Raw genomic sequence first — 21,888 nt, forward strand, 5'->3', positions numbered from 1 at the left:
GCAACTGCCTCCCCTGCAGCTTTGCACAGGTGGTCCCCTGCCTGCAGATGATTCTGACATGCATGGCCGGGAGCAGATTACCTGTGGTCTGCTTTCACCGATGGAAGCCCTCACCCTATTGGTCGCATCCTCTAGCTCCTTCTTTGGGAAGGTCACGTGTCCTATCAGGGACTGTAAGCTTGTGACTGTAAAATTTAAAGTTAATTAACACATTGCATCACCTAACTGCCCAACAAAGTACTCAGAGGGCCCCAAGTGGTAAAAATGTTGATTTGTTTGACTTACTTGATTGAATTACACAAATAAAAACCTGTTCAATGCCACATGATTCCAGGTCACATTTCAAAAGCCATTTTAAGGAGTTTCATATTTTAAAACTAGATTAACTTTGATTTTCCTTCTGATTAAACTTTTCTCAGATAAGACAAATCAGTCTTTAACCTTCTATGTCTCAAGTGCTCGTCTTCCTGGAATTAAACCACCGTGAATTAAACCAAAGGCAATGTGAGTGCTGACGTGGTGGGGGAAACTTATCGTGAGCAGGCTGCAAGACATCCCTGTGTGAAGGCTATAATGTAAGTCAGCACATGTTGTCCTACATACAAGCAAACACACACATACAATCTCCAAAATGTTCTCTTTTTCATTTACAGTTTCAACACAAAAACTGGACAACTTTGTGCTGATCCAAATGCTCAGTGGGTCAAGGATCGTAAGTTATGCTAAAAGAAACACACAGAGAAATAAATGCAAAGAATGAAACAAAAAAATACTGAGTCTCCTGCTTTTCTTTCTTCTCCAGTCACTGCCAGAATGACGAAGGTGCCCAAGTGAAGCACAAAGCTTGCAGTATTTCTGCCTGTCTGCTACATCAATATAAAAATAAAGTTTTGCATTACTGACCAAATATTTCCTTGCTGTTGTTTTAATGACCACCATACTCACATAAAATGTCACACACATCTTGAGAGCAGAAAGTGAAACTTATCTGATCATCTGCCAAAAGTACACATAAATGAAATAAACAGTGAGACAGTCTTCTTTTGAGTTTCCAGCGGTAAAACGGCTTGATGTAAGCAAGAAACCTCAAACAATTTAATTTAATGGTTTAAATTACAAGCAAAAGTTTAAGTTGTGAGCGTCTATAAATTTTTAAAAAAGCAACCAAAAGGCAACAAGTCATGCAACTGTGCATAAATGTGCATCAGGATTGTCACTTTCATTTTCACTTGCAGCCTGATGTACAACAATTATTATGTGGTTCTGTGTAGTTTTGTTTAAGTTCAAGAGTCACAGAAAGTCAAAATGGAAAAACAAAAATGAATGTGTGATTTAGACTGACCATTGGTGACAATACACAAACTGTTGGTATCAGTCCGTACACCATATTTGAGTGTCTGTGAAGCTGTTTTTCTGAAAGCTCTCAGTTAGATTTTGGTGGTTTGAAAAGCTTAAATCTCTCTGATAAGAGGCAGATGTGTGACGTGCCACCCCACGCTCACACGAAGACCTATAAAAAGACATCACCAGCTCTGCCTGTGGATGTTCCCTTAACAATAATTTACCAACATGAATCAACTTGTACAGCAAATACTATTCCTTACAATGGCTCCAAGCTGTTATCTATTATGTTTCTATTGTTCAGCACTTTGATCAGCCTTGTGTGTTTTTAAAGTGCTATATAAATAAACAATGATGATGATGATGATGATGTAACATGGGTGCACTGATGACTTTTTGGTTTACATGACCACTCTGTCAGGACTTTGCTAGTTTCTCAAACCCTTACATCCAGCATATTCTGGTATCTGTTCAGTCTATAATTTTAAACACTTTTCCAGCATTTACACTCTTACACACCAAGTACCAGATGTCCATGGATGCAGTTTTTTTTTAGTTTTTATGGTCAGTCATGACATTTTAAAAGACATCCTTTTATATCTAAATATAGCAGAGATTGAAGATTTTTACAATGTTCAAAAACATAATTTATCTTCATATCTGTTAGTGAAAGCAGTTTGTGTCACGAACACCAGGCGGCGTGGACTCAATGGCAGTGAAAAAAACACCACGGTGATATATAGGTAACGCTGAGGAAACAGAACCAGGGGCATCAGCTCAGGCAGTCTCTCCAAGTACTCGAGGGAAGAGAAAACCAGGGAAGGTCTGTGCACAAGCAGCTGCAGCTGCAGGTGCAGGCGGTCTGCTGACTGCATTATTAGCAGTTAACAATCCAGCAGATAATGAGTCTCAGCCTCCACCTTATGTAGTGGCTTCTATAAGGTAATCAACCACCTGTCCCGGATCATCTTACTAACAAGGTGATCCAGGAAAGGTGGTTTATTACTGCAGGTGTTTTCAGCCAGAGGTGGGAACCTGTAGTGGGTCTCACACATAGACAAACACACATGTACAGAAGAGAGAGAGACAGGGAGAAAAACAGAGCTTGGAGCAGGCAGTTCAGGAGGACTAGAGGACCATGACAGTTTGGTGTGAGGTGCTATTTTTAATGCATTTTAATAATTCTAATTAATTTTCTAATTGTATTTGTGTAAATTGGTTACAGAGTTAGGAACAAAAAAGGCCGTTAATGTCAGGGAACAGCCAACATTTCAAACACAGCTTTCATTTTCAACCAGATTAAGAATCAATCAGATTTCCATCCAGGGATAAATCTTAAACTTCTCCATCTTCCAAGCTAATAATTGTTCTCCAAATGACGACAATGCTGTGTTAGGTAAACGGTCCTGATAGTGAAGTGGAGGAGAAACGCATCGTGAGCAGGCTGCAAGACCACCCTGTGTGAAGGTCACTACATTTTGTCCTACAAACAAAAACGTACAATATGTATAACTATCTTTTTTTATTACCAGTTTTAACAGAAAATGCTTTGAGCTGATCCAAATGCCCAATGATCAAGGATTTTAAGTTATACTAAAAGAAACACACTGAAATAAAAGCTCCTCAGTTTCTGTCTTTCCTCTTCAGTCATTGTCCGTATGACAAAGGAGTGAGGCCTGTCTGCTACATCAGTTTTTCCAGTATTTCAATCACTTTTAAAGGCTTGTTCATACCAAAGTATTTCTTAGTCTAACTTAAAACTTTCCTTTACATTTGCAGATTGCTTTTTACTCATAGCTGTTGGAGTAACCCTGCATTAAATCTTGCGGTTGACTTGAGTTCTGGCTTTCGTCTCTTTTTTCTTCCTTATATGTCAATTTATTTATTAGTGTATTATTATTGAGCAATTATGTTCCTGTAGTGTGAATGCCCACCAGACTCACAAAAAACAAACATATTCTAATACAAGAACAGGATTTCACTTTTTTTCCTTTGATTTTTACCAGGATACAACAGCCCTCAACTTGTGTTGACTCTTTTTTTAGTAATAAAATAACATTCATTCAAATGATTTAACTCTCACTACACCAAATTACAACTACTGTTGTATTTAAACCAATAAAAGCAACACAAAAATGTAACATTTCTAAATCAGTAGAAATGAGCAAGCAAAGTAAAACTGACAGTCTTGCAGTGAAACAGGAGCCTGCATCAAGGGTGTAGATTTGGTTTTGGCTTTGGTGGGGACGGATGATTCAACTACCAAACCCGGCCCCATTTCTTTTTTCTTTTTTTCCCTTTTTGTCCTTGCTTGTTCATAACAAAAGGAGAAATATACTTCCACACTGTAAAATGTAATATTGTGTTTAATTAAAAATATTAAATAGGCTGAACTCAATTTTTATCAATTTGTTATTAGAACTCAATTTAAATAAGTTACCAGTACTTTTTATGCAAAAATGCTGATAAACTCGATTAATTTGAGTTGTCCTAACTTAGAAAAACTAAGTAAGCTGGAAGTTTTGCTTCTCAGGGCGGAAGGATGAAAGATGTGTTTTGAAAATGCCACGTGACTACCGTCCTCCTCCCTCCCGGATCAGTCCGCATGTTCATGGCGCCAGCATTTGTTATGGAATATATTGAGCAAACCTGGAGATATTATTGTTGTCATTGCTGTGGATCTTTACTGACTTGGTGAGTAAATGTTTACTCGTATTCAAACTGATTTTGTGGCTTCTCTTAGTTTAGCACCAGGTTTATAATCTTGCTAGCTAGTTAGTGTTAGCCTAGCGTTGCTGCTGCCGCTGTGCTCATGTTACTTAAAAATTAACACCACAGCCTTAAAAACCTTACATAAAACTATGTCGGTGAATTTTTTTGTTGATTGTTTGAAATAAATAAGTGAGATAAGAGCCCAGACAAAATTCTTTGGGAGGTGCAGCCGTTAGGGGTGGGGTGGGTGTGGGGGGTGAATAACGGAGCTCTCCGAAAACGTGGAAGCACTTTTGCAAATATGTGATATTTTGATAAATTAAGTAGATATTTGAGCATTACTCAGCTACATTCTCGCCTGAAAATATCTTAAAAGGTTATTTTGTGACCCAGAAAGGGTAGTCTGGTGAAAAAGAGGATCGCATTTGTCGGCCACGGTTGTCGGAGCCTGTGCGCACTTGTAAGCGCGGCAATGGCGGAGGAGCACCGCTGAAAAACGTATTACTTTTTCTGGGTCACAAAATAAACTTTTAAGATATTTTCAGGCGAGAATGTAGCTGTGTAAAGTTCAAATATCTGCTCGATTTATCAAGACATGACATATTTGCAAAAATGCTCCGACGTTTTCGGAGACGTCTATTTTTTCATGCTTTGTGGCAGCTTTAGAACATCTGTGGCATCTACTAATGTCAAATCTAGCCTTTATTTAACAACATAAGCGAACTCTATGTTACAATGATTGCACAGCCATTAAGGATCAAATCAGTTTCTGAAAAATGTTCTGTTTTTTCTCCCTCTGCTTGCTTCTTACTGTCTTTGAGGCTCGGGACCAGCACTCCTGTTGTTGGACAGAAAGACATCAACTCAGTGGTAAGTGTTTTGGTTTTCCAATATATTAGTAACTGTCAGTGACATTTATATTAACCAGGCCGAACTTTAATCATACTTTAGATCAGCCTGTTTTACTTATTGTTTTATTTGTGCTTTGGTTTGGGGAAGTTGTTTCTTTACTGATCTTTTCCTGTCTTCTGTTATTAGACTTGAGATGTGACTGCACGATGCTGTTGCTTCGACTCCAGTTAATTCTACAAGACATGCTGTGTAAGTAAACAAACAACAACAGTTTGGTCTGCATTTCTTGAAAGATCACATCCCCCAAACTTAGTTTAGAGGGTCTACACTGTATATAGTGAAGTCTGCAAGTTTTCTAACAGCAAAATTTGTTTTGTGCCCAAATCATTTTGCACATCATTAGAATGAAAGTTATTGCCCATGTTTGCATAGCACTTTTTAAAGTTATTCTTTCATGACAATATTGTGTGTTGGTCACAGCTATCCAGACTGACAATTGGGACATTGAATGTCACCTCTCCGGCGGGGAGGGAGCCTGAGATTGTCTAAATTGGAGTCTGTTTTATACCAAATGCAGAAAAAATGTTTTGAGAAAGCAATTAAGTTCATGTTCCAAAAAATATGATTGTTTGCTTGCAGGACACCAGGAGAGATGAGTCCTCCGTCACAGATGGTGTGGTCAGTGAAGGTGGTCACCTGCAGGTTCAAGCTCATTGCATCTCCAACCCACATCCACTGCAACTGTACTTAAGGGAAGTTAAAGACTTTCTTCTGCACTTACATTTGGATCATCTCGATCCATGACAGTCATTCAGGCAGTAATGCCTGGACTGGAAACAAGCCATCCTTAAAATATTACAACATTCCAGCTCCTGTGTTGGAATGAAAAACGAATGTGTTGTTTAAATTAGAGACTGCACTTGTGACAGAACAATAAATATTTTATGTTGATTATATAAGTAATGTAAGTACAAAACAAACTTGTGGTAGGCCTAAACTTATTTTCAGAATAATTACATCTAAGACTTTGTTTCGTTGTAAGATTATAACAGTGATGGCAATATCATTTTTATTCAGCAGAACAGTGTCCAGTATGTTGGCTGTTGTACTTTGTTGTGTTTGAAAATAAAAGTTGTGCTCATTTTAACATCATTACAAAAGTGTTGTTAATTATTTTTAATGATATTCATGGTACCACAAATTGTTTTTTCATTTAGTTGAACTTGAAATGTTTGTCAGTAGGTAAACAATTAGTATTGTCAGAAAGTCAGAAATATCAAGTTATTCTTAATACTGCAGACTTGCAATGTATAAGTTGTCCTAACAGTCATCCTAAGTAAGCTTTACTTAGTTTTTTTGAGGCAACGAGTTTCCATAATTTTTTTGAGTTCTGGGAACTAACACGGCTGTGTACATTTTGAGTACAGTGTACTCAAAATGAGTAAGTTGTCCTAACTTGGTCATCTTACGTAAACTTGATCCAATTTTTTTGAGTTCTGGGAACAAATGAGCTTGTACAGAGTACTCAAAATAAATACGTTGTCCTAACTTAGTCATTTTTAGCTAAGCTTTACTCAATTTTTTTGAGGCAACGAGTTTCCATAATTTTTTTGAGTTCTGGGAACTAATTAGATTTTACAGTGCAATCCAATCCAACTTTATTTATAAAGCACTTTAAAGTACCCAGCACAGGAACAAAGTGCTGTACAGAAAATAAGTTAAAACAATAGAATAACAGAAAACAGCAAATATAAATAAATAAAACACATAATACATAAAATTAAAACAGCCCTACATTAAAACAAAAACAAGAATAAAACAGCATCGAATCACCTAAAAACAACTGAAATAAAAATAAAAACCAACATCTCACGTGGTGTCCAAGGCCAGGGTAATCTAATCTAATCTGTCTAATCTCTAAAGGAATTTATGATATTCTACATGCTTTTAAACCATTTAAAATTACAATTCATAGTTTTATATGTGAATTATTAAATGTTAAATTACTATTAAACAAATGACTGACTAAGTATTTTAGGCTTCGGACATGATTCGTGTTAAGAGGATAGTTACTATTTAACAACATTTGCACTCCGCTGGTTTACAGTGTAAACATTACAGGCCAGTTAGGACATTTTCTTCTTAAAAGGATTATTTTGCAAACTTTCTGTTCTCCCATAAGCATCTGGTGTTTTTAAGAAAAAAATGCAAGAAGAAGGAAGTAAAGATATGTGATGCACCCATATTCCCATCATCCAGATGTTACAGCTGACATCAGCATTCGGTGTCTTACTAAAGAATGGCTTCAGAAAGCTTCTTTTTTTGGTTGAGATAACAAACTATAATTGATTTTTATTAACTTCTTAAGTTATTTTTTAACATTTGACAGGACTGACAGGGTTTTGGGGGCGCTCAGAATAGGCGAGTTAACTCTGCATTCAGGCCAAATTAGTAGCCACACATTTTCACATTATTGCTGACCGTTTGAATTAGACTTAAAAATGTAGTTCTTACAGAGTGAATCCTGAGATGAGTCAAATATAATACACGGCATCATCAGCAAAATCAGAAGATCTATACTTGTTGCTTACATGTGAAATGTTTATGGAACATTTCTACTTATGAGTTCTGTCATTTCCTGTGCCAACAAAGCAAATAAGTGCATGCTGAAGCTGAAGAGCAGGAATACAGAGAAAAAAACAGAACAGTCCACATCATGCTACACTCAGTATAACCTCAGAAAATAACACCTACAGGAGCACCACAAAGCTCCAGTTCATAGATTCTGTGCTACTAAGTCAGTACTGTTACACACTGTAACCTCAATGTAATTTCTGCGCTTCCTAAATACTTCACTTTGCAATAATAGGTTCAATGATTGATCTCGGCATATCTTAGCAGGAGTAAATTTCATGAACTGATTTTGTACAAAAGGCCCCGAAGTTACGGTTTTATTCTGTTCAGTTGTTCACCTGTAGTTTCTTAGAGTGGCCAGTAGAGGTCATCCCACTGCTTTGTATGAGAGAGGATTTGGGCAGGGAGATACGTGGGTGAGATATATGAGCGTTTCCGCTCCCGATTACCGGCGGAGAAGTGGTCATTTCGTGAGAAGTGTGCGTTACTGAGCAACGTAAGTCTGTGATGTGTGAGGATGTGGGGATAAGATGCATTTGTGACTGTAACTGAGGTTAGCGGGGAAATGACTATGTTTCTGTCTGTGAACACTTTAGTAATGTAGTATTTTCTTTCTGTTCCTTTCAGAGACTACACACACACACACACGCTCATATCCACACCGATGCACCCCCCACACTCCTACCTGTGCACCTAAACTTGCATGTAACACCTGCTCCTCTGACAAGCCTGTTACCTCTGACCGTGTGAAGGCAATACAAGCATCTAAACCATCCTCGGTGTCCTCATTGTCTCCTTCCTGAATATCCATCCGGGCCTAGAGTAGTGTTCTGGCTGACACTCCGGGGAGTGGTGGCTGCAAACCCGAATCAACACCTTACAGTCCTCCCATTCCGGGTTATCTACCCAACAGATTTATTGCAGTGGTGCATCCTGTTACAGCATCATGCATGAGTGGAGTGTGCTCTGAATCTGTGGCAATGAGACCGAAAACGCCAACACCAAGTTTAAGAGATGTGGCCTAATACTTTTGCACATTTAGCATGTATTTGTCATGATGGGCGCAGGGTTTGTTTAGTTTCTCTGCCTCGTCCAAGTAGATTATCCTGCAGTATCTCTTCCAAAGATGCTCATTATACCAGACTATTAGTAACTGTGATCAACATAAATTTTGGAGAAGTCCTCGAACAAATAAGGAAAGAAAAGTAGTAGTAGAGAACAAGCTGTGATTTCTTAACCTTTGTGAGGTTTTATCAGCTGCTCAGTTTGTCAAATAAAACAAAACCAAAAAAAATCCTGCTATGTTTATTGTTATAACCACAGGCTTTCAGCTGTTTTTGGATTCACTCGACTGTGTTTCTTGCCAGCCTTCAGCCCTCAGACTTTAGATGAGTTTAACTTTTCCACTTAAAGATTTTGTGTCATCAGGTCTTTTCTATACAATGTTAAGCAAAGCTAGAAACTGGCATAGCTTTTTATTTTATAGTTAATTAATGTAAAGATTCATCATCTAATTCTGACCAATTGTAACTGTCTATTGTCTATTTCAGACATATTGACTATATTCAGGGCTCGCAAAATCGCTAGCCCGACGTCCCGGGGCTAGCGATTTTTCCAGTCGGGCTACCAAAATGCCCGTCAGGCTATCATAGGAAGGGAAAATATATGTCAGTGCTTTTGCATTCTTTCGAAAATGGAGCTGAGTAATTATGTCATTGGCATTGATGAGCCACTGTCAATATACGACATATTGAAATCGCGTTTGAATTTGTGCTTGTTTTTTGCTTTCACTTTCACTTTGCGATCGCACGAACGGTGTGTAGAGAGCGGCAGCACTAATTGGTGAGTGACGATTAATTGTGCACCAATTCCTCTGACATCGTCTTATCACTCATTAGCTTACTATTCAAACGTGACAAGTGAAATCTCCCACAGCAAGCTTAAACATGTGAGAGGTTGATTGCGCAGAGAATCGCTGAGCGTTATGTAAGTACGTGTGTAAAAGCAGCAGGATTTACGCTGGTATTTTAGTTCTGCTGAGCCAAATAAGACAGGTCAGGGTGAAGAAGGGGCAGCCAAATAAAAGCCGACCACAAAACGGAAAAGTTATGACAAATCAGACTATGAGGCAAAAAGAAAGCTCAGCTTTTTTGGTTTCATGGACAAAAGAATTTCTGCTTGATCCACCTGCCTTCTCACCCTCCAACAGTAACACTGCCCTGAAATGTCAGATTGTGCCCTGGTCCTCCCCTCTGCAACACTTCCCCTATGGATGTTCAAAGTAAGCTCAAACTCACCTGTCAATTCTCTCTCACCATTATCAGCAGTCACTTTGGATTTGGATGTAAAACTTGTCTCCTCCTTTTTATGGAACTTCTTTTATCCTGGACCTGGAAGAACCCTTGACCCCAAGCAAGCTCATGCCATCCCCCTGTACCCAGCTCCACTTGTTTGTGAAACAAAGCTGTGTCCCATTGGTTCTCCTGTTTGGTCTACCTTAGTAATTTGGACATCCTCAACAAAACGAACAGTAAGTATGGAGAATTCAAGTCCATGTCAAGTTCTTGTCAACGCGAAGAGAAAAAGTGTCTCATCAGTTTGATACCTGCTACGTGAAGGTGTTAGAAAAGATTTGCATCAATAAGATTTCTTTTTCTGGTCTATTATGGTTACTTGTGAGTTTAGACTATTCAGACATCTATGAGGGCTGTGATAAGAGAAGGAGAAGGTTTTAGAGATGTTAAAAGTTTGCCTATACTTTCACATTTTAAAACACTCTAAACACAGTTACTCCTGCTACAGAACCTGCTGCCTTCTGGTGGTGTCTAATAATCTTAGGCCCCCTCCTCGATTCAGAGATGGTCTTTCCCTTTTCACGTAAATGGCCTCCTTGACTCCGCGCTCAAACCAGCGTTCCTCCCTGTCCAGGATGTGCACATCCTCATCATTGAAAGAGTGTCCACTGGCCTGTAGGTGTGAATAGACTGCAGAGTCCTGGCCTGACGAGGCAGCTCTTCTGTGTTGTGCCATCCACTTCGCCAGAGGTTGTTTGGTTTCCCCGATGTATAAATCCTGGCAATCCTCCTGGCACTTAACAGCGTACACTATGTTACTCTGTGTCGGGGGACCCGATCCTTAGGGTGGACCAATTTTTGGCGCAGCGTGTTTTGGGGTTTAAAAGCCACAGAGACCCGGTGTTTAGAAAAAATGTGTCTCAACTGCTCCGATACTCCTGACACATATGGGATCACTACAGGTTTTCGCCTGGGCAGTGGTTGTCCTTCTCTCCTGGATCGGCTGGAGCTTTCTTTAGGTGCCTTTCCTGCTTTGACTAAAGTCCAGCTGGGATAGCCACATTTACTCAGGGCCTTCTTGATGTGCTGTTCTTCTGTCTGTGGGGATGGTGTTCGCTCTGTGTTGTAGCGTCCTGATGACACCCAGTTTGTGCTCCAGTGGATGATGAGAGTCAAACCTTAGATACTGATCCGTATGTGTAGGTTTACGGTACACGTCAGCTTTTAGATGTCCCCCATTACTGATGGAAATCTCACAGTCTAAGAACGCTAACCTGCCACTTTTCATGTCCTCCCTGCTGAATTTGATGTGTCTCCTTATCTTTCCTCATGTGGTGCTTTTTCCATTGGTATACCTCTCTGACCTGTCTTCACCATTTTTTGTGTAATGTATGTATGGTTGGAGGGTAAGACGGCGCCGCCCTTGCGTGCAATAGGTCGGCAGCCTTAACATGAAATTTCCCCTTGTGGGACTAATAAGAGCTGGGCGATATGACCCAAAATTCATATCTCGATATTTTTTAGCTGGATGGCGATATGAGATATATATCTCGATATTTTTTTAAAGCCATAAAGTAAGAATGAAAAGAGAGTTCTTAGTCAAAGCTGTGTCCCAGATGTCACACAGGCACTTTTATTAACATACAGCGTAGATGTACATGAAAAAAAAACTACTCAAAAATAAATTATGAGCATTTATTAAATAATGATGCTCCATAAATAAAAGAAAACTATGTTGTTTTGTGCATAACAAAGAGCTCACAATTGTGCAGTCAAAATGTAAACTAAAAGACGCTGAGCATAATAACATAGACAGATTTCACAGCTGCTCTATTCCCAACTTCTACTGCGTGACTGACAGCCTGGAATTTGAAATCCGCTTCGTAACCATGTCTCTGAACAGGTGCCATTTATGGTCCTTATACGCACACAATACGGTAATATTACGTTGAAGCACAGTACGTATCACTCCGCGAGGCTCCTCGGTAGCCGTAATGCTCCGACAATCCATCAAGCGGTGCAGCTCCGTAGCTTACCAAAGTCGTACTAAAACATTTTTTGACAGATTGCTGAGCGCTGTGTATCACATAAAATCGGTTCGCGGTCATCAAGCACAACCAGAATTCATACAAAAGGCATGCAGTCAACTTTTGAGAAAATGAAAGGATTTCAGGCCGTGCATGGCGTTAGCGTGGCTAGCTCGTTAGCGTGGCTAGCTCGTTAGCGTGGCTAGCTCGTGTTACGGGTTCGAAATTGAGGATGAGAGTAAAACAATGATGGTCCAGAAGAGGTCAATCAAACAATTGATTTTTAATGAATGCACGCAGCGTGGAGAGGTGCAAACTGCAAAACAGTTGTACATCTCTGCCCAAAATACACACTAGATTGCTTTTATAACATCAGGGTATTGTAACGCCCCTTCTTGCGTTTACAAGCACATAATTTGCATGTACAGAACATTCATGTATTTTAAGAATTAAATGCAACATAGAGGTTCCTCCTTGTGGCATACTCTTCCGAATATGGTGATGACCTAAGGCCTTTGAGGTCACCCTGGACTGGACATCCTTCCGTCACCTGTAACTAGGCAAACTCAAATACCACAAGAAGCTGAATACATTCAGGCCTTTACTCAGCTACTATTTTACTGTAACAATATACTCAGCCTATAAGCTTTTAAGATTATAGATTTAACTCAACGATTTAAGTGGTTGTAACTGCACCTGTAATAAACATGTTAATATTAGATTATGATAACCCCTGTAATACAAATTATAACATAATGCCAACAACTTCAATAAATGCTTGGATGAAATGATAATTAATGCAATGATAAAGATGATGGTTATGAACAGTAACCCTAAAATAATTCCTATAATTCTACAATTCCCTCTCTTGACGTCTCTTCCAGAGACGTCACTCCTTGACCCACTCTGTCACCTCTAGATCCATTAATGGCATCATGGGCCCCGAAACCACCATTCCCAGGTCTACTGCCTTCGCTCTGACCCTCTCTAGCCGTCCCCTGACTCAGCAAACCAGACAATAACCTCACGTCATCTAGGTGGTCCAGTAATAAAACGCCAGCTCCCACTTGAAAACACTTCATGCTTAAGTGGTCTCTGCTCCTTTCCTGGGTCCCTCTCTAGTGGAAATCTAGTGGAATGGACCCTCGTCATCAATCACTAAGTAAAGTGAATTGGCGCAGGTCTCAAATAAGAAGTAGAAGACACTTGGGCCTTCGCTCAGGCCTGCTACTAGATTTATGTGTATTGTAAGCATGCATGCAATTAACCTGCTATGTTCTCATCTTCCCTCAACATGTATCACCTGGACACTCTCACCAGTGAAGCTTAAAACCCTTTTGGACGGAACATCAACTCTAAACAAGCACAGATATGCAATGTGTATAAAATGAACTAAACCTGTGAATAGAATGAATGTGATGACAAACCTATTCAATGCAATATGAACCCTGTAAACAATATTACTGGTAAACAATGCTGTAAAACATGTTCTTAATGCAATCATAATAATGCAGATTATATAATAGGAATAAAGAATTTCCCTCAACCCAGGCAGGGTTCGCAACCCTCGCCATTATCTTTACCAACCATCCTCTGACACAAGGAATGATACCACAACTAGCGATGACCAATATTCCCAAAAGTACAGTCAAAGAAAACATCACTGACACTTGCCAAGTTTACTTAGCCACACCTTTCCATTGTCCAAACACAGATGTCATCCAGGACGCCAGCAGATTTTCGATACCTGAGTGCTCATGCATGGTTTTAGATAATTCGATTTTGCTCTCCCGTCAGTGAACTCGGACCTAATTGTTCTGCGAACCCCATCATGGCGTCCCTGGTTTGGTTAGAGAGTCTCAGCAGGTTGTAATGAACATAATACGGCCAACATTTTTCTTAGGCGTTACCCAAAGAAATATACTCTCCAATCCTGCAACTACCTGACTTACCAGCTTGCACTCATTAGGAACTCCCCTGGGCACTCCTATGGAGTCTATCCAGGTCGGCGAGTTCAAACGAGGATCATATGCATGGGTAGTCTGGGTCCCTCTTTTGGCCAAAATGTATCTCTTACGTATGGCAGCTAAAGTTCATGTGTTATGTTGTGGAATAGCCTTTACCTGGTTTCCAATAAGCATGATCGGAGCTCCCAATCGCACCATCGCACATGTCCCTACGCTTCCCATAGGAACACGAATATCTTCCCCACAGTATTAGTAGAGCCCACTTCTTGCCCATGTTCCAATTACCGTGGTAGGGTCGCTTACATTGTTGGTGGTTCGTCCTGTGAGTGTGACAGCACACCTAGTTGGGTCGATCTCTCCCACCTTGTACTTTTCATTATCTGTAGAAAACTTGAAACATGTAATTATCTTATTTTAGCATAAATGGTCCCACTGCTGTCTGCTTTGAAATGGCAGGGAAAAGTCTGGACAACAAAGTACAGTTGCCAGTAGTCACTTCACTTCTAGTTAACTGTAACATACCATCATAGCCCCACTCATCCTCTAATGCAATGGTGCGGGCTCTGTAAACAACCGTGACCTAGCTGAAGCACAGGCAACACAGTCAGATACATGTTGTTCTCTAGCATCTTGAGCCACCCAATCAAGCCAGAGGTTACTGTCCTTGAAACCCGTGGCGCGCTTTATCAACTCTTTAAGCTTCAGTCTAAAGTAATCTGTTGTCAGAAGTAATCTCCCTTTTGGTTCCTGTTCCTTTTGAGCTACTGTTCCCGAAGTTACCATCTGATCAGTCAGAATGGTGATTAAGCTTTCTGCGAGCGGCTTAGACTTTGCATCAACTAAATTTACCCTAAGCATATCATGGGGTGATTGCAGACCCGTACATCATACGCTCTCCAGCTACTACTAGCTCCTGTACACTTAATGACGTCACACAAATCAAATGTGAATGAGCTGGTAGACCCTTTACCATAATTGAACCCTATGCCCTTATTCCTGCTGAGACACTCATCACCTTTACCTGACCCCTCGCGCTTTTGTCTTTTTTACCGATCCTGTTTTAGCAACTACAGTCTCAGGAAGTGCTGGGCTGGACTGGCCTCCGTGTTCAGACAAGTGGTTCGGAGTGCCCTGCAAAATATAGACAATAAACAACACAGCCATAGTTAATATCATTGCATACAATAAACATGTAGTTGTAAGGAACATTCTAATCAGTTTTCTCATTACGTGTCTCTGATTCGTGTGTTTGCATCATGTTATATAAACTTTGTATACTTTGTAGTGCATTATGCTAAACAAACCAACCCTTTCAATTCCCCAACCCTATCTGTCTCCTCAACGGGTTGTATGTTTTCAATGTTTCCTTATTATTTTGTCATAAAATAAATCAAACAAATAACTTAAGCTGTGTGACGGCACCTTGCGTTTACGCCAGGCTGTGAGCTGCCCTGAATCTACTTGCTACACCCCCCTTTCACCCAATTTAATTTCTCAATCTTAGTTTAAACTATTCCTGACCTTCCCCTTCTCTCATCTGATCATCTCAAGCACGTCCTGTACCAAATTTGCTTCCTCTTTTCAAGCCCACATTTAATTACAAGCTCTAACACATTTGCCCTATACGGCGGTCTCGACGTGTTTCCTGTCTACTTACAAAAATACCAGAGTTATTCTCAGAACTCAGAGCTGAAGTTCCCCTTTTCTAAGTCTGTATGTTCAAGAAGAGAGCAAGCTGCTAGTCGGTAAACAACTTTATCATCACATAAGTTATTAGGTAAAAGTCACGTAGACACATTTCATGTAGCTAATAACATATATACAATTTTCCTTTGACATATCTGTATGTGCACGCCTAAATTATAACCTCTTATTCTAGAAATCAAAAATAACCTGAAAATAACACTTTCTGCCTCAGTTTTACCATACCTAAATTATCAAAAAACCTAAACATCATCAAGTAATCCTAAAACCCCTGTCAAATTAAACCTTAAATCCTGTAACTCCCCCCTTTTTGTGACACATCTCATGTGTTACAAACTCAAAATCCTTCACTCAGGTTAGGGCATTAAAAGAAAAGGTTAGTCATATCATATTAAGTCTACATGCTCCGGACCTTCAAACCTGTTTTTAAGGAATGAAATCAAATTAATCATCATGTCAAATCTTTCTTGGCTCCATCCACAGCCTGCATCCTTGGAACGTCCTAGAAACAAAAACCTGTGTGTTAACCAGAACTTCACATTTCATACTCAATTTCCCCACTTATGATCCAACCTGTGTTATAACACAAAATAAACTTAAACAGAACAGTTATTAATCATGTGTTACCTCAGTTAATGGTAACTTGAGTTACCTCAAACAATGTTTCCCTTTTAGCATTTGGCATTCTATAATGTAATAACATAATCCAACCCCAGTAAATAATTTTCTCAAAACAAACATCAACATCCCAGAATTAAGTCTTCCACTCCTCCTGTTTGTCAACCTTTTATTTATTTCCCCTCTTGGTCCGATCACTCGCATTCACTCACATGCATTCACACATGATATTTTTTGCTGATACTGCAGCCTTCTGCGCACGTCATCAGATGCTCCACATCAGCAAAATGAGCTCAATCATTTGTTTTATTTCGTTTTCCTTTTTAGGAAAATAGTTCTCTATACTTTTGACTGGATTGACTCGCTGCAATCCTTACTTGGTAATTTGTCCGCGCCGTCAGTTCACTCTCTTCCAGGCCTGCTTAGAGCAAAATGAGAAAAAGAGAGCTGATTGTTAGCTCATCAAAGTACAAAACAAAATCACCTGACAGGTTTTTCTAAGTGCACTGTTATAAAAACTATGGGCCCTTTTAGACATGTCCATGTTTATCAAAACTCCCTCTATTAAAATGAAAAACAACAGCCCCAAAAATCTTAAACCATCTTAAATTTCACCCATTCAACGCACTGAAAACCTTGTCCAAACTGCACCGTTTTACACACAACCATGTCCCCTTAGACACTTCACCATACTTAGATTCAGCCTAAAATATAAACACGTTATAACAATGTGTCAACACTAAATTATAAATTTCTTGTCCAAATCTGCACCTTCAACAGAAATGCATGTTGAAACCTTAACACCTTATTGAATTATTTTCATTTTCTTTCTATACTAATCACTTACTTTTATCAATCAGTGCAAAAGCACTCCTAACTCACTCTTATAAAACTGCTTTAATCACTTTTCTTCTGTTAATTTCCATTTATTTTATTAAACATTCACACCATTCTCTCACTCATACAACCAGCAAGCTGATCTTCATTGCATATGCTTGTGTTCTTAGCCAGGTTTTCAATCAATGTCTCTATGCATCAAGCTTTGATTAGACAAGCTTCATGAGCTTGTCTTTGTAAGGTTAATGCATTTTCTGTTTGTGTGTGGTATTTTGCATCTATGGCTTCGCAGTCTCCCAGACTCCTTCCCAATTCTCCAGTTAAGCAGTCAGTTTTTTCTTTCCCCGAATTACTAGCCCAAACTTTTGATCTCCCACCTTAAATAAAAGCACTCCTGGTCTTCAGCCAGGAGTTAGGGCTTACTTTTCAGGTTCCTGGACACATCATTCTGTGAACAATTCAACCAGAAACTTGCCTTAACATATCCATTGATGTTAACCTATAATTTTCTTCCGACTGCTGCTGTGGAGAATTTGTCCGGTTCTGCTTCACTCCTGAAAATAACAAAACTAAGACATTTTCATTATTATCACAAGTGCCTAAATAACCCATTTCTCTATCTCTGATCAGAAACACCAATTATGCCATGCATGTAAGCGTGTTCTTCCTTGCATTTTATGTTAATTGAGTGTAAACTGCTTCTTCATTGCATCCTATATATTCATATTTAATTTATGCATTTCACCACTGAGCTTTAGATTCAAACTATCTCACTTCTAATTCATTTCAAAAATAATCTCACATGTAACAATTTGTATGTGTGTTTTCTATTCCTTAAGGTAATGACAATTATTTCTTTCATTATTCTCACCTTTTCTAGTGTTTACCTCTTTGTTATGCTGTGGTGGACATCCCTAAACAGTCATGAGTTCAGGCTTTCAACTTTCAATCCAATTATATCCTATATTCTCGCAGTCCAACTCGTCCAGCTTCACCTGAGACTGGACCCTATCCCTTTCTCACAGTGCCCTGTTCGGGCTTCAAAGCTCCAGCAAACACAGTCTGTTTCTTCTCTGTTTTGATCTTTCCGTATTCTTCTTCGACATTAAGTTCCCGTCCGGCTTTTCAGTCTTCTCTTCCAAGATTACTTCAAGCATGGCAAATATGACACTCAATGTCCAGTGCTCTTCCACAATTCTTTATCCCACTGTTCAACTGCCCAGCCTGTATTTTCACAGTACATGTTGCATTACTCTTACATGCTGCTGCTGGTCGTCAGTCGTCATCAGTGTTAATGGATCGGGGGCACTGTCGTTTGCCTGCTGTATTCGAGTCCGCGATGTTCTGTCGGTCTTCATCAGGCGATTGACTGTCCTTTGAACTTCTTCTCAGTTTAGGGACAAAGTGACAGGTGAAGCTGTAGAATTTCAGCCAAAAAGTGGCCTGTTTTTCCCAATTGTTCCTCTATACTTTCTGCCGGTTACTCAAGGTTCAATGTTGAGAGAATTCCACCTGTATTGGCACACTAAAGCATACAATTAGTATTATATTCATTTTTTATCTTAAAACCTCGATTTGCTTCATCTGCCCAGAGTTAAATCTCTCTCTCTACTCTGGGTGCACACTTGTCACCGTGAGCTTCCCTTTTATGGGCATGCATTTCCTGTCGCAGACACACACACGGTTTCCTGTTTCTACAGCTTCTGCAGAGACTTCCTTTTAATTTCACAGTCTACAAATAATCAGTAATTCTACTAAATCTTTATCTAAAAGCAATATGCCTTCATTTCACTCACACACATTTTAATAGCGCTCTTTCACACATCAGGACAACTAAGACTTCTCCACACACATCACCATTCTTTAGGTCAGTTTTGTAGCATCAGTCACACAATCATTTCTTGAGTGGGTGTACTAAGTGCATATACTTATGTGTTTTTAAACAGAAAAATAAACTCAACCTCTCATAACATCAGTCAAGGTCAAATATCTTCATAGACCCAAAAGTAAGCATATTATTTCCCTAGTCAAAAGTCAAACCGTTACTCACAGTAATTTTTAATCTAACAGCCTTTGTGTTTTGAAACTAAAAAGAGGAAGGAACAGCGCCCAATTTAAACTGCGCATGTTGTCACTCAACAACACACACACAGAAAATGTAACTGTATATATTATCTCAAACTGAAACAAAACCCATCTAAAATCCTAAAACATCTTACTTCGACACCCCAAAACACACATCGCTTACAGACATCTTTATTAATTAAATTATCTCAAATTCAATTTCAGTTCTCAGAACCCAGGTAACGGTCTTAAGTATCAACAGTTTATGTATCCTATCTCAAAACCCCGCAAAAAGTCATACAGTCGTGGCAAGAAATAAAACTTTACTTACATATTGTAATAAACAAAACCAGCGTCTTAAGTACATGCATCAGCAATGTCTAGCAGTCTCTATAAACTTCCTCATACTCTATTGACCTCTCAGCTGCCTTATTTGCATTCTCACACACACACACAATCTAAAAATAATACCAGCCTGACTCACAGACTCAGACAAGTCTCTTGATATATTTACACAGACGTCCTATGATTACAACTGCACAGATTTGAGGCCTCTCATTTCAAAACCTACACAATTTAGACAATTTTTAAATTAACAGTCCGACCGATAAACTCCCTGAGTTTTTTGTCATCAATTAAGCCATTATCCCGTCCCCGACGGTGGCCCGATTGCTAGTGCCCTAACTGACTTTAAAAGCGTTAACCAACCCAAACTTTCCCTGAAGCTCTATTTGTGGCATCTCACAGCCAAGGCTTTCTCGAAATTTTAAGTTAAAGTTTCACGCCCGAAACCGGGTTTCTACTGACCAAAAAAGTGCAAACCACCGTCCCGGACGGTAAACTGACCCAGTCAGTAGCTATTTTGGACCGTCCTCAGTTGTCCACGATTGCCAATCGAACTATCCCGTCCAACGGAAAATCCTGAGCGTCCCCAGAAAATTGGGAGCGTCACCTCCGAACAATGCACTTGTTAGACTCCCAGAGTCCCGTTCTATACAATTTAATTATTTTGAAGACACCCCGAAAATCACAAACCCACCATATCAGTGTCCAAGCCCGGCTTTATAATCAATTGAGACTTTAATGTCACCAACTTCACCAATTACCTATTATTCTAAATCCTCTTTATTCTTTGCTTAGCAGTCCAACTGCTTTTCCTTTAATCAGTACTGTCACTTAACCTTACATTATCATTACTTCGACTTCAATTTCTCATGAGATTTTCACCAAAATCAAAACAGACCTTTACCAGTAATTTTCAGTGAGTAGACTTTCAATTTTGTCAGAACCAATTCAGCACTGTTTGGAAATAATTCAACAGGTAGTGCCTTACCTTTGAATAAGCCGGCTTATGTCCACTCACTTCGACCACTGACTCGTGTCTGCCTGTTTGAGCACCTTGGACCCTCTCGGTCTCAACCTCCAACTTTTCTCCCTCAACCCTCGGCCAATGCACCAAATGTTACGGGTTCGAAATTGAGGATGAGAGTAAAACAATGATGGTCCAGAAGAGGTCAATCAAACAATTGATTTTTAATGAATGCACGCAGCATGGAGAGGTGCAAACTGCAAAACAGTTGTACATCTCTGCCCAAAATACACTCTAGATTGCTTTTATAACATCAGGGTATTGTAACGCCCCTTCTTGCGTTTACAAGCACATAATTTGCATGTACAGAACATTCATGTATTTTAAGAATTAAATGCAACATAGAGGTTCCTCCTTGTGGCATACTCTTCCGAATATGGTGATGACCTAAGGCCTTTGAGGTCACCCTGGACTGGACATCCTTCCGTCACCTGTAACTAGGCAAACTCAAATACCACAAGAAGCTGAATACATTCAGGCCTTTACTCAGCTACTATTTTACTGTAACAATATACTCAGCCTATAAGCTTTTAAGATTATAGATTTAACTCAACGATTTAAGTGGTTGTAACTGCACCTGTAATAAACATGTTAATATTAGATTATGATAACCCCTGTAATACAAATTATAACATAATGCCAACAACTTCAATAAATGCTTGGATGAAATGATAATTAATGCAATGATAAAGATGATGGTTATGAACAGTAACCCTAAAATAATTCCTATAATTCTACACTCGTTAGCGTGGTTAGCTTGTTAACACGTTGACGCCGTCCAGCCCCACGCACGGGGCGATGCGCAGTAACTCATTAACGGAGATTTGCCGTGTCCATCTTGTCGCTCCCTGCAGTTGAAGCGATGGGGGAGGAGGGGGAGTTGTGTTCAGTGAAGGAGAGGCGAGGTCGAGTAACGTTGCGTAAAGACAAAAGTGGACGAAAGAGAGGCAAACTTGCGGCTCCGCAACTATAATTATAACGTAACATAGACTATATCGCTATAAAGGATATTGTCACATCTTATATCTCGTATAAAAATATATCGATATTTTTTTTAAAAAAACTCGATATATCGCCCAGCTCTAGGACTAATAAAGGTATATCAATCAATCAATCAATCAACTAGGGAAGCAGATGCCATTTCGGTTGCCAAAGCAATATGTAAGAATATCATCTCGGAACACGGGATTCCGGAGACTATTTATAGTGATGATGGTCCACACTTTGTAAATGAAGTGATTGGATTAATGGCACAGCATCTAGGGATAACACTAAAACATCATTGTTCATATCACCCACAAAGAGAACTAACGGCACAATAAAGCTAAGACTTAGGAAGTCAATGGAAGAGACAGGCAGGACATGGTTAGACTGTATAGAACTAGTTAAGATGTACATGAGGATTACTCCAACAGAGAACGGTCTGACTCTTTGAGATTATATATGGTAGAGTATTTAGAGTTTTAGTC

At 39.4% G+C, this 21,888-nt stretch overlaps 1 protein-coding gene and 2 long non-coding RNA genes across 4 annotated transcripts in view; all 3 read left to right on the plus strand.

Annotated features, from left to right (window-relative positions):
- Positions 1-21,888, plus strand: part of LOC109199679 (eotaxin) — a 367,879-nt gene that overhangs the window by 148,957 nt on the left and 197,034 nt on the right. The window lies entirely within an intron of this gene.
- LOC106097397 (uncharacterized) lies at positions 459-901 on the plus strand. Its single transcript, XR_001223657.3, has 3 exons — positions 459-575; positions 654-712; positions 803-901. It is a non-coding gene; the product is annotated as an uncharacterized LOC106097397 (long non-coding RNA).
- Positions 3,695-5,583, plus strand: LOC109199682 (uncharacterized). The gene is made up of 4 exons (XR_002059993.2): positions 3,695-4,035; positions 4,875-4,923; positions 5,092-5,154; positions 5,545-5,583. It is a non-coding gene; the product is annotated as an uncharacterized LOC109199682 (long non-coding RNA).

Source organism: Oreochromis niloticus, unplaced genomic scaffold, assembly GCF_001858045.2.
Source record: "Oreochromis niloticus isolate F11D_XX unplaced genomic scaffold, O_niloticus_UMD_NMBU tig00000795_pilon, whole genome shotgun sequence".
Taxonomy (NCBI): domain Eukaryota; kingdom Metazoa; phylum Chordata; class Actinopteri; order Cichliformes; family Cichlidae; genus Oreochromis; species Oreochromis niloticus.